Below are 14,028 nucleotides of genomic sequence, written 5' to 3' on the forward strand. Positions count from 1 at the left end.
GCCCAGTCTCCCAACTCCTTTTTGACATAGTACTGGAAGTACTAGCTATTTCAATTAGACAGTAAGAAGAAATAAAAGACATCCAAATTGGAAAAGAAGTAAAATTGTCCTTATATGCAGATGACATGATATTGTACATAAAAAAAAAACTTCAAAAAACTAATAGACTTAATAAATGCATTTGGCCATGTAGCAGTTACAAAATTAACACCAAGAAAACTATGGCATTTCTATGCACCAACAGTGAATTTACAGAAACATAGAGTAAAAAAACAATCCCAATTACCATCGGACCAAAAAACTAAGATACCTAGGAATAAACTTAACTAAGGAGGTAAAAGACCTATATGCGGAAAACTTCAGGACACTGAAAAAAGAGATAGAGGAAGATGTAAACAGATGGAAGAACATACCATGTTCATGGATTGGTAGAATCAACTTCATCAAAATGTCCATACTTCCCAAAGCAAATTATAAATTCAATGCACTCCCAATTAAAATACCAATGGCATACTTCACAGAACTAGAAAGAACTCTCCAAAAATTCATCTGGAACAAAAAGAATACCCCAAATAGCCATAGCAATCCTGGGAAAGAAGAACAAAGTAGGAGGGATCTCAATACCAGATTTCAAGCTGTTTTACAAAGCCACTGTTCTCAAAGCAGCCTGGTACAGGCACAAGAACAGACATAGAGATCAATGGAATAGAATAGAGAATCCTGATATTGACCCAAACCTCTATACTCAATTAATATTTGACAAAGGATATATGAACATACAATGGAGTCAAGACAATGTCTTCAATAAATGGTGTTGGGAAAATTGGACAGATACGTGCAAAAGAATGAAACTAGATCACCAACTTACACCATACACAAAAATAAACTCAAAATGGATACAGGACTTAAATATAAGATGAGAAACCATAAAAGTACAGGTAGCAAAATTTCTGACATATGCCAAAAGAACTTCTTCACTGATACTGCCCCTAGAGCAATGGAAGCTAAAGAGAAAATAAACAAATGAAACTACATAAAAATAAAAAGCTTTTTTATAGCAAAAGATACTATCAACAAAAAAATAAGAAAGCCCACTGTATGGGAAAACATATTTGCAAATATTTTCAAAAGAAGATAGAAGGAAAGCCAAAAGGTACATGAAAACATTCTCAAAATCACTAATTATCCAAGAGATGCAAATCTAAACAACAATGGGATACCATCTCACACCTCTCAGAATGGCTAACATCAACAAATCAACAAATGATAAGTATTGGTGAGGTTGTGGAGAAAAAGGAACCCTCGTGCACTGCTGGTGGGAATGTAGACTGGTGCAACTACTGTGGAGAACAGTATGGAGTTTCCTCAAAAAACTGAAAATGGAACTTCCGTTTGACCCAGTAATCTCACTCCTACGAATATATCCTAAGAAATGAGAAACACCAATCAGAAAGGAAATGTGCACCTCTATGTTCATAGCAGCACAATTTACAATAGCTAGGATTTGGAAACAGCCTAGATGCCTATCAGGAGATGATTGGATAAAAAAACAATGGTACATATACACAATGGAATACTATGCTGCCATAAAAAAGAAGGAATTCTTATCATTTGCAGCAACCTGGATAGAATTGGAGAACATTATGCTGGATAAAATAAGCCAGCCAATGAAAGAAAAATACCACATGATCTTACACATTTATGTATAATAAAGAACATTATAAACTGTTGAACAAAAAGATAGATACGGAGACAGTTAAAAACAAACATACTGTCTAATTGCAGCGGGAAGGATAGGGAGATATGGGAGAGATAAGAGATCAACTGAAGGACTTGTATGCATGCATATAAGCATAACCAATGGAGGAAAAACTCTGGGGAGGGAGGGCATGTATGGGAGTGCGGGGAGGGGCAATGGTAAGATATGTACACATATACTACCTTAAAAATAATAATAATAGAGGCCTGATGCATGAAATTTGAGCAAGAGTAGGCCTTCCTTCCCCTGACTGCTGGCACCAGCTTCCCTCTGGCCATTGGCACAGAGGACCCAGGTTTCCCTTACAAGGGAGGCCCCACCTACTCACTGCATCCTGCAGGTCAGTATCCCAGGCCTCCTCTGCAGGTCAATCATGGGGCAATGGCCCGCCTTGGTTGGCCTCTTGCCAGTGCATTTCAGAGTGTGGTCCTGGATGGTCATCCAAATGGTTGTTCTGCTGTTTGGTTATTTGGTTGATTTGCATATTATGCTTTTACTATATAGGATTTTTACAACTATTTTTGTTTTCAATTTTATTTTGTTCAGTATCAATATAACCACTTGCACTTTTGGGTCATTTAAAAATTATTAATAATGTTTATTCACCTTTCCTATTCTTTTACACCTATATACTTGTCTCTCTTTTTTTTTATTTCACAGAAGAATGGAGAGGGAGAAAGTGATAGAAACATCAATGATAAAAGAGAATCATTGATTGGCTGCCTCCTGCATGCCCCCTATTGGGTATAGAGCCCACAACCTGGGCATGTGCTCTAGACTGGATTTAAATCTGGGACCCTTCCGTCCACAGGCTGAGAAAAACCAGCTATGGTGACGTATTTGTCTTTTGAATATAAAGTGAGATTTTTTTTTTTTGAGAGTGCTTGTTAATTTATTTATTTATTTATTTATATTTACATATTTTATTGATTTTTCCCCCCTCCCTCCTTCCCACACATCCTCTCCCTCCCCAGAGCTTTATGTCCATTGGTTGTACTTATATGCATGTATCAATATACAAGTCCTTCAGTTGATCTATTATCTCCCCCAGATCCTCTTCCCCTCCCCGCTGAAATTTGACAATCTGCTTGTTGCTTTACTGTCTCTGTATCTATCTTTTGGTTCATCAGTTTATAATGATCTTTATTATCCACAAATGAGTGAGGGCATGTGGTGTTTCTCTTTCATTGATTGGCTTATTTCACTCAGCATGATGTTCTCCAATTCCATCCAGGTTGCTGCAAATGATGAGAATTCCTTCTTTTTTATGGCAGCATAGTATTCCATTGTGTAGATGTACCATCGTTTTTGGATCCAATCATCTGCTGACAGGCACCTAGGCTGTTTCCAAATTCTGGCTATTGTAGATTGTGCTGCTATGAACATAGGGGTGCATATATCCTTTCTGATTGGTGTTTCTAGTTTCTTGGGATATATTCCTAGGAGTGGGATTACTGGATCAAATGGGAGTTCCATTTTCAGTTTTTTGAGGAAATTCCACACTGTTCTCCACAGTGGTTGCACAAGTCTGCATTCCCACCAGCAGTGCACGAGGGTTCCTTTTTCTCCACAACATCGCCAACACTTGTCGTTTGTTGATTTGTTGATGTTGGCCATTCTGACAGGTGTGAGATGGTACCGCATTGTTGTTTTGATTTGCATCTCTCAGATAGTTAGTGACTTTGAGCATATTTTCATGTGCATTTTGGCCTTCCTTCTGTCTTCTTTTGAAAATATTCTATTTAGGTCCATTGCCCATTTCTTAATTGGATCATTCACCTTCCTTTTATTTAGTTGTATCAGCTGTCTGTAGATGGTGGAGATTAAACCTTTATCAGTGGTGTCATTAGCAAATATGTTCTCCCACACAGTGGGCTTTCTTGTTGTTTTGTTGATGGTTTCTTTTGCTGTAAAAAAGCTTTTTATTTTGATGTAGTCCCATTTGTTTATTTTCTCTTTAGCTTCCATTGCCCTAGGGGTAGTATCAGTGAAGAAGTTCTTTTGGCATACGTCTGAGATTTTGCTGCCTGTGGATGCTTCTAGTATTTTTATGGTTTCCCGTCTGATGTTTAAGTCCTGCATCCATTTTGAGTTTATTTTTGTGTATGGTGTAAGTTGGTGATCTAGTTTCATTCTTTTGCATGTGTCTGCCCAATTTTCCCAACACCATTTATTGAAGAAACTGTCTTGATTCCATTGTATATTCGTGCCTCCTTTGTCAAATATTAATTGAGCATAGTGATTTGGGTTGATATCTGGGTTCTCAATTCTATTCCATTGATCTATATGTCTGTTCTTGTGCCAGTACCAGGCTGTTTTGAGAACAGTGGCTTTGTAATACAGTTTGAAGTCTGGTATTGAGATCCCTCGTACTTTACCCTTCTTTCTCAGGATTGCTGTGGCTATTCGGGGTCTTTTATTGTTCCAAATGAACTTTTGGAGAGTTCTTTCTAGGTCAGTGAAATATGCCGTTGGTATTTTAATGGGGAGTGCATTGAACCTATAGATTGCTTTAGGAAGTATGGACATTTTGATGATGTTGATTCTACCAATCCATGAACATGGTACGTTCTTCCATCTCCTTACATCTTCCTCTATCTCTTTTTTCAGTGTCATGTAGTTTTCTGCATATAGGTCCTTTACTTCCTTAGTTAAAAATATTCCTAGGTATCTTAATTTTTTTGGTGCGATGGTAAATGGAATTGCTTTTTTAGTCTCTGTTTCTGTAGTTTCACTGTTGGTGTATAGAAATGCCATGGATTTCTTGGCATTAATTTTGTATCCTGCTACATTGCCAAATTCATTTATTAAGTCAATTAGTTTTTTAATGCAGTCTTTTGGGTTTTTTATGTACAATATCATGTCATCTGCAAATAAGGATAACTTTACTTCTTCTTTTCCAGTTTGGATGCCTTTTATTTCCTCCTCTTGTCTAATTGCAATGGCTAGTACTTCCAGTACTATGTCAAACAGGAGTGGCGAGAGTGGGCATCCCTGTCTTGTTCCTGTTCTTAGAGGGAATGGTTTTAGTTTTTGCCCATTGAGTATAATGTTGGCCGTGGGTTTATCATATATGGCTTTTATTATTTTGAAGTATGATCCTTGTACTCCCACCTTGTTAAGAGTTTTTATCAGGAAAGGGTGTTGGGATTTTATCAAATGTTTTTTCTGCATCAATTGATATGACTATATGATTTTTATCTTTCAATTTGTTTATGTGATGTATCACATTTATTGATTTGTGGATATTGTACCATCCTTGCATTCCTGGAATAAATCCTACTTGGTCATGGTATATGATCTTTGTGATGTTCTTCTGGAGACGATTTGCTAGAACTTTGTTGAGGATTTTGGCATCTATGTTCATGAGGGATATTGGCCTGTAATTCTCTTTCATTGAGTTGTCTTTATCTGGTTTTGGTATTATGGTGATGCTGGCTTCATAGAAGGAATTTGGAAGTGTTCCTTCCTCTTGGATTTTTTTGAATAGTCTGAGAAGGATAGGTTTTAGTTCTTCCTTGAATGTTTGGTAAAACTCTCCTGTGAAGCCATCTGGCCCTGGGCTTTTGTTTGCTGGAAGCTTTTTGATGACTGTTTCAATTTCTTCACAAGACACTGGTCTATTGAGATTTTTAGATTCTTCCTGATTGAGTTTTGGAAGTTTGTATTTTTCTAGGAATATGTCCATTTTCTCCAGGTTGTTCAGTTTGTTGGCATAGAGTTGTTCGTTGTATTTTGTAACAATCTGTTGTGTTTTGGTGGGGTCTCTTGTTATTTCACCTCTTTCATTTCTGATTTTGTTTATTTGGGTCCTCTCTCTTTGTTTCTTGGTTAGCCTGGCTAGAGGTCCATCTATCTTGTTTATTCTTTCAAAGAACCAGCTCTTGGATTTGTTGATCTTATGTGTTGTTTTTTTGGTCTCTATGTCGTTTATCTGTGCTCTGATTTTTGTTATTTCCTTCCTTCTGCTTACACTGGGCTTTTCTTGTTGCTCCTTTTCTAACTCTTTGAGTTGTAGAGTTAGATCATCTGTTACACTTTTTTTCTAGTTTTTTGCAATAGGCTTGTAAGGATATGAACTTCCCTCTCAAAACTGCTTCTGCTGTGTCCCATAGATTTTGGACTGTTGTGTTTTCATTGTCATTTGTTTCCAGGATGTTTTTAATTTCTTCCTTGATTTCTCTGGTAACCCAATCCTTGTTTAATAGCATGCTGTTTAGTCTCCATGTGTTTGATTTCTTTGGATTATTTTTATTGTAGTTAATTTCCAGTTTTATGCCATTATGGTCTGAGAAGATGCTTGATATGATTTCTATCTTCTTGAATTTGAAGAGACTTTGCCTATGTCCCAAAATGTGGTCTATCTTTGAGAATGTCCCATGTGCACTTGAGAAGAATGTATATTCTGTGGCTTTGGGGTGCAGTGTTCTGAAGATGTCAATTAATTCCATCTGGTCTAGTGAGTCATTTAGGATTGATATTTCTTTGCTGATTTTTTGTTTAGATGATTTGTCGAAGGGTGACAGTGGGGTATTAAAATCTCCTACTATGATTGTATTGCTATTAATCTCTCTCTTAATGTCCTCCAGCAGTTTTTTAATGTATTTGGTTGCTCCTGTATTGGGTGCATATATATTTACCAGGGTTATTTCTTCTTGTTGGATTGTTCCCTTTAGTAATATGAAGTGGCCTTCATTATCTCTTATTATGTCCTTCACTCTGAGATCTAATTTGTCAGATATAAGTATTGCTACCCCAGCTTTTTTTTAATTTCCATTCCCCTGGAAAACTTTTTTCCATCCCTTCACCCTCAGTCTGTGTGCATCTCTTTTTCTGAGGTGGGTTTCTTGTAGACAACAGATGTATGGGTCTTGTTTTCTTATCCAATCTGTTACCCTATGTCTTTTGATTGGAGCATTTAATCCATTTACATTTAAGGTTATTATTGATAGGTACTCATTTGACGCCATTTTTATTTTATACCCGCGTTCCTTCTTCACTTCTTATTTCTTTATTTTTACAGTAGACCCTTTAGCATTTCTTGCATTGCTGGTTTGGTGGAGATAAATTCCTTCAGTCTTTTTTTGTCTGTGAAGTTCCTGATTTCCCCTTCAATTTTGATCGATAGCCTTGCTGGGTACAGTATTCTTGGATTCAGACCCTTCCTTTGCATGACTGGGTATATTTCATCACATTCCCTTCTGGCCTGATAAGTTTCTGTTGAGAAATCAGTTGCTAGTCTGTTGGGGGTTCCTTTGTATGTAACTTTCTGTCTCTCTCTGGCTGCTTTTAATATTTTTACTTTGTTGATGTTATTTGCCAATTTAATTATAATGTGCCTTGGAGTCTGTCTTCTGGGATTCATTTTGCTTGGGACTCTGAGAGCATCTTGGATTTGTGTGGGTTTTTTCTTCTCTATTTCAGGAAAGTTTTCTGTCATTATTTCTTGAAATACTTTTTCCATGTCTACCTCAGTTTCCTTTCCTTCTAGAACCCCTATTATTCGAATATTATTTTGTTTTGTATTGTCCCAAAGCTCCTGTAGGCTCTCCTCCTGCTTTTTAATCTTTTTTTCTAGAAGTTGCTCTACTTGGGTATTTTTTTCCATCTTATCTTCTAGCTCACTGATGCGGTCCTCTGCTTCCTCTAGTCTACTCTTGATGCTTTCTATTGAGTTCTTCATGGTAGCGATGTCATTTTTCATTTCTTCTTGGTTCTTCTTCAGTTCCTCATGGCTCTTCTTCAGTTCCTCATGGTTCTTCCTCATTTCTTCTTGGCTATTGTCAAATTTCTCTTCCATTCTTTTTAGCCATACTATGATCATTACTCTGAATTCTTGCTCTGGTAGGCTGCTTGCCTCTGACTCCTTTACTTCCTTTTCTGGTGATGCCTGCTTTTCTTTCACGTGTGGACTATGTTTTTTGTCTCCCCATGGCCTCTCTTTTCAGGATGTCTGGTTATGTGGTGTTCCTTCTCCTTTCCGTGGGTGACCGAAGAGCTCCCTTGAATCCACGTGTCTGCGCCGATTAGGGCTTCTCAGATGCTCGATGGACCTCTCCGCTGGGGTTTTCCAGGCCTCAGAGAAGCTACTCCTTTCCTGGTAAGGTGGCGGAGCCCCCGAGCCGCAGCCCTCAGCTCGCAGCCACCTCCGCCGCCGCTGCAGTGCTGGCCACCGGGCCAGGAAATCCTGTCCAGCAGACAGCTCCCTTCCTTCCTTGAGAACTCCGCTGCCCCTCAGCTGCCAATCAACATTCCCTAAGCTGCTCAGACTCTTCTTTTGTCTGTTCTGGGACCAGAGTCAGAACAAGTCCGACTGTTCAGTCGCCATCTTCAAGCACCGCCCCGAGTGCTTGTTCTAAAGTGAGATCTTATAAATGGTGCATAGTTGGGTCATTTAAAAATTATTGTAATAATGGGGGAGATAATAGATCAACCGAAGGACTTGTATACATGCATATAAGTATAACCAATGGACATAAAACTATGGGGAGGGAGGGGGGCAAAAAAATCATTAAAATATGTAAAAAATAAATTAATTAATTAATTTAAAAAATTATTGTAATAATATATGTCTTTTAATTTAATTTAAGAGTTTAATCCTTTTATATTTAATGCAATTACTGGTAAGGGGCTATTATATTTACTTCCATCATTTTGCTCCTTGTTTTCTATATGTCTTATATCTTACTTGTTCCTCAATTTTTTTGTATTAGCTTTTTAGGTTAAGAAGATATTTTCTAGTGTGCTATGTTGATTCCCTTTTCATTTCTTTATAGATTTTTAGTTTTTCTCAATAAAGATATGTTAGTTTATGCTAATGTAGTTCAAATTAATACCAATTTAGCTTCAATGGTATGGTTAACCTGCTCTTATATAGCTCTGTTCTCACCCTTATGCTGTTATGTCACAAAAGAAGTCATTATTCTTTGCATGCCCATCAACTTAGATTTATAATTATTGCTTTATGTAATGGTCTTTTAAATCATATAGGGAAAATGTAATTTAATAGCATTAATACTAAATTTTATATTTAATTATGTATAAGCATATGTTATTCTTTTGTGCTTAGCTTTGTTGCAATTCACAGATACAGTCAAACAATTCAATTCTTAATCAAGTTATTAATGAAAAAAATGTCTCAGTTGTTGAACAAAACTTTAGTTCTTGACCCCATGGCACTTTTATACTTCTTTTTTTTCTTTGCTGTTGGATATTACTATTGAAGTATGGTAGCAATCATCTCAGGTAGAAACTGCAGTTTAACTTTAACCCTGCTGTTTTGGCTTCTGTACTTATATGTTTAGTAAAGTTATTTTGATTTTCTGAACTTATATATGCTAGCCCAATCAATTGAATACTCCATTGGTGGTGGTTTGAATATCCCACTGATTGTGATTTTACTGCTTATTGAAGCACATTCTTCAGTACCTGGGAACCTGGAAAGCACAATTACCCTAAATTGCCTCAGTAGCTACAGATAATGTGTTTTGATTAACTCAGTGGTCCCAAAACCAGGACAGCACAATTATTCTAAATGGCCTCAGTGGCTCCAGATAATGTGTTTCCATTGATTCAGTGATCCATTGACCCAAAACTATACTTAATCTTTATAGATAACTAACTAGCTTAATTTTGCTTCTGTAAGTGCTTTGTGCAAACCAGGTTCCTCATTCCAAACCCAAAGATGTAATTGATACCTTTATGATATTCTGCCTATATAAGCCGGATGTGGCGGGCATTTTGGGGTTGCGAGATTTGGAATGCTTATTTTCCCTCGTAACCACTGGCCTTTGAATAAATGACTCCATAATTTGACTTTTGAGGCATCCTTTGTGAGATTCAGGGTACACTACAACACTATTAAATATGACACCATGGGTTCTAAGAAGGTTAGTGATGGCAGCAAAGTGAAAAGGAAAGTTGTGAAAACAATGTTAGAGCTTAAAAAGGAAATAATTGTAAAGTCTGATAAAAGTGTTTGCGTGTCTGACTAGTTACTGAGTATGCCATGGTGAAATAAATGATTAGCACAAATTAAAAATAAAGAGGACATCAAGAGTGCTGGTGTTGCTAAGGGTGTGAAAGTGCATATGAAATAGCAATCACTGGCAATTGAAAGGTAGAAAAATTGTTGTTGATTTGAATAAATGTAATGCAGTTTGCTAGTGATAGCATTTCAAAGTGATGATGCTGCATACTTAATACCTGAAAAAAACAACAACCCTGGAATGAGTGCTAAAAGTGACTCATTTAATTCTAGTATGGGGTGGTTCAATAAATTGAAGAAAAGTCATGACATTCATAGTGTAATGAGGCATGGGGAGGCTGCCAGTTCTAACAAAGTAAGTGCTGAAAATTTCATGAAAGAATTTCAAGAATACATAGAGGTTGAGACATTTATTTCCCAATAAGCATTCAGTTGTAATGAGACAGGACTCTTATGGAAGAAAATGCCAAAGAAGACCTACATCACACAGAAAAAGATGTCACTGGAAAGATATATGTCAATGAAGGACAGGTTTACATCATTGTTGTGTTGAAATGCAAAGGGGACTGAAACTTCTACTTATCTACCATTCTAAAAACTCAAGAGTTTTCAAAAAAAAATAATTTTGTGTAAAATAAAAAACATTGCATATGATGTGCAAGGCTAATATCAAAGTTTGAATAACCAGGCATTTTTAAAAATTAATTGCTTTATTGATTAAGGTATCACATATTTGTCCTCAACCCCCTATTCCAAGAACTAAGCAATTTTTCATAGAGTGGATTCATTAAGTGCTTGCCCCAAGTGTGAAGAAATAGCTCCAGGAAAAAATAATTGACATTCAGGCTACTTCTTGTAATAGGCAATGTTCTTTCCCACCCTCCAGGCATGGAGGCCAAGTTGGTGGAGGAATACACCTTCATCACTGTTAGGTTCTTGTCACCTTACACAACTCCTCTCATTTAGCCAATGGACAAACAGACTAAAGTTAATAAAAATTAAAAAAAGTTAATAAAAAAATGTATTTTTTATTAACTTTATTGAAAGTATTAAAGATGCCCCATTTTTGGCCCCTTTGACCACATCCATCCCCTCACCTTATCCCTCAGTTCTTCACCACATTATTGCCTATGTCTATGGGTTATGTATATTGTCTTATATAAAAGGCCTGTGGCTGTTAAGCCATAATGCCACCAGCAGCAGGTCTTGTGGCAGGTGGGATGGGGTTTGAGCTACTAGCAATGGAGAGCTGTGAGCACTAGAGAGCTACTAGAGGGCTACCAGCAGTGGTGGGTGAGGCAGTGAGCTATGAAAGGCAATGGGTAGGGCGGATAGCTGAAGCAAGTGTAAGCGAGCTACTGGCACACAATTTCATGCGTGCTTGGCCTCTAGTGTGCTCTTACCTCCCTTGTAAAGTATTCTTTGTTTAATTTCTTCAGACCTCTCTACCCTCCTTCTGAGATTCATCAGCCTGTTTTATGCTTCTATGTTTTTAGATCTATTTTTCCATCCATTTATTTTGTTCATTATATTCCACATATAAATGAAATCATGTGGTACTTATATTTCTTTGACTGGATTTATCCATTAGCATAATATACTCCAGGTCCCTTCATGCTGTCTCAACAGGTAAGAGATCCTTATTTTTTTACTGCTGCATAAAGCCCATGGTGTACAGGTACCACAGATATTTTTTTTCTATCCACTCATCTTCTGGGCACTTGGGCTGTTTCAAGACCTTAGCTTTTATAAATTGTGCTGCTATGAACGAAGGGTTCACATATTTTTTCTGATTAATGTTTCAGATTTCTTAGGATCTATTCCTAGAAGTGAGATCCCTGGATCAAATGGTGGTTACATATTTAATTTTTTTAATGAAACTCCATACTGTTTTCCATATGGCTGCACCAGTCTGCATTCCCACCAGCAGTGTACTAGGATTCCCATTTCTTCACATCCTCACCAGTACATGTGATTTCTTGATTTGTTGATGATAGCCATTCTGACAGGTGTGAGGTGATACCTCATTGTTGTTTGAATTTGCATCTCTCTGATTATTAGTGACTGAAAATTTTTTCATATGTCTATTGGCCATCTGTATGTCCTCTTTGGTGAAGTGTCTAGTCAGGTCCTCTGCCAATCTTTTAATTGGATTGTTCGTCTTTCTTTTGTTGAGTTGTATGGGATATATATATATTTTCAGTATCTTGTCAAATCCTTTAATGTCAGGTAGTACTTCAACCCAAACACACACGGGATATATACTGCAGGGAAAGGGACCTGAGGGCATCTGAGTCATGCATGGTGTGGATACAAACCTTGGCCCAACACAAAAAGGTCAAGGCCTCAAAGAAAGACGGTATTCTCTTTCCCCTTCCCATTTCTGTTTCCTACTGGGCTTGAACCAAAGGCCACTGAAGAGCAAGAGTTTAATCAGTGGAACCAATAAGGCCCCAAGGCCTTGGAGGGTAGATTTGGTTGTATGGTATTACAAAATATATTTAAGACAAAAACCGCCCAAATGCCAGCTGGTCCAGTGTGCCGACCTCTACATCTAGGTGTTAGACATGGGAAGAGGGTGATTGCTGGACACTGGTGTTGGTTTGTGATGGAGCAGCATAAGATTTTTCTTGCTCTTTGAACATGTACATAAACACTGATAGCTCTCTGCTGCAAGAAAGCTGCTAAGAGTAAGTGACAGCTGGGCACAAAGTGTCCTGTAAGACCAGTTATAGGGTCTTAAGCAGTGAAGTAAGTTATTCAGGACCTATTTTTAAACAGGGGCAAGGAAAAGCCAGAAACTTCTACTCAGGCTTTAGACCAAAACATGTTAATCAATGCATTTACCTGTAATAAGTGTTTTTGCTCACAAAAGGCCTTAGCTCTGCAAAGGTTTGAAGTATGGGAAACAAATAATCCAGCTCTTTTCCTTCACTCCAGGCTCTAGCTTTCGGGAAGACTGTTGTAGAAAACTTCTAATGCAGAGACAGAAACATCTGCAGTGAGGAAGGCAGCTAATGAAGGAATTCCAGGAACAGGAGTCTGAGTGTGCAGAGCTGAGTACTGTCAGTTTCCTTTTCTACTAAAATCTTCTTCCTTCAGAGCAAACTTCCTTCTCAGAACCTCAGAAATAAGGATGGCAGGTTCTGTTCCTGGTGAAAGTCCTTCAGGATCCCCATCATATCTGCAAAGCTGCTGGCCTTGGACAGAGACGCAGTCATCCTCTTCAGATGAGCTGCAGGTAGCTTTGTGTTCTGGTTTGCAACATTCAGGGCTGGCAGAACAAAGCAGGGGACTGATGGAAGCTCGGAGACCTCTACCTCAGTTTCCTCAGTGATGTCACTAATGACAAATGAAGTTGTAGAATGGAATGAAGATCCAAAACAAGGTAAGGGAGAAGAGACATTTGAGCTTCCTGTATCAGCTGCCACTATTTTAGCAATCTGGCTGCGCAGGTGGCTCAGCTCATCCTGCAGCTCTATGGTGCGGCTCAGGGCTGGCAGGGCTGGCTTCTTCAAGGCTAGGAGCCTCTCCTCAGACCCACGCAGGTTGGGCACTGAAGCATTGTGCTGCATGACAATCAGAGGGCTGGGCTTCCACGTGTGCCTCAGGGGGCGTGTATCGCTCCTGACCCGGGCGTATGTCTCCTCTTCATCTGCAGCAATCCAGGCGATGTCAGCCAAAGTAGGGACTGGGGGCACATCTCTCAGGCACAGATCAGAGACATTGGGCAGGGTCTCAAAGGACGCCCGGGGACATGGCTTCAGGGGCAGATTGGTCCCGATTCTTCTCACCACACTGCGAGCGGCCCCATGCGGTTTATTTTGCCAGATTGGGATGGTCGCATTGGCTTCCATTCCCGACATCTCAACCGGCTCCTGCACTTGAAGGACGAGGCAGCTTGGGGAGGCGTGATTCCTTCATATCAGGCCATCTTACAGAACACCAGAGTTCCCTTCCTGAGACTCCGGCTCCCGGACTCCCTCACCTCACAGCCAGTTTATATATTTTGGAAATTAACATCTTATCAGATGTATCATTGCAAAATCCAGTGGGCTCCATTTTCATTTTGTTGATGGTCTCATTTGCTGTGCAGAAGTTTTTTTATTTTTATATAGTCCAAATTTGTTTTGTTTATTATTTCTTTTGTTTTCCTTGCCTTAGGAGATATATCAGCAAACATATTGCTATAAGAGATGTCTAATATTTTGTTGCCTATGGTTTCTTCTAAGTTTTCTTATGGTTTTATTATTTACATTTAAGTCTTTTATCCATTTTGAAC

The 14,028-nt window shown here is 38.4% G+C and overlaps 1 pseudogene; it reads right to left on the bottom strand.

The window, feature by feature from the left end:
• Positions 1-2,106: 2,106 nt before the first annotated feature.
• On the bottom strand, positions 2,107-13,738 carry LOC118730382 (annotated as a pseudogene).
• Between the last annotated feature and the right edge of the window lie 290 nt (positions 13,739-14,028).

Source organism: Pipistrellus kuhlii, unplaced genomic scaffold (assembly GCF_014108245.1).
Source record: "Pipistrellus kuhlii isolate mPipKuh1 unplaced genomic scaffold, mPipKuh1.p scaffold_m20_p_3, whole genome shotgun sequence".
Classification (NCBI taxonomy): Eukaryota; Metazoa; Chordata; class Mammalia; order Chiroptera; family Vespertilionidae; genus Pipistrellus; species Pipistrellus kuhlii.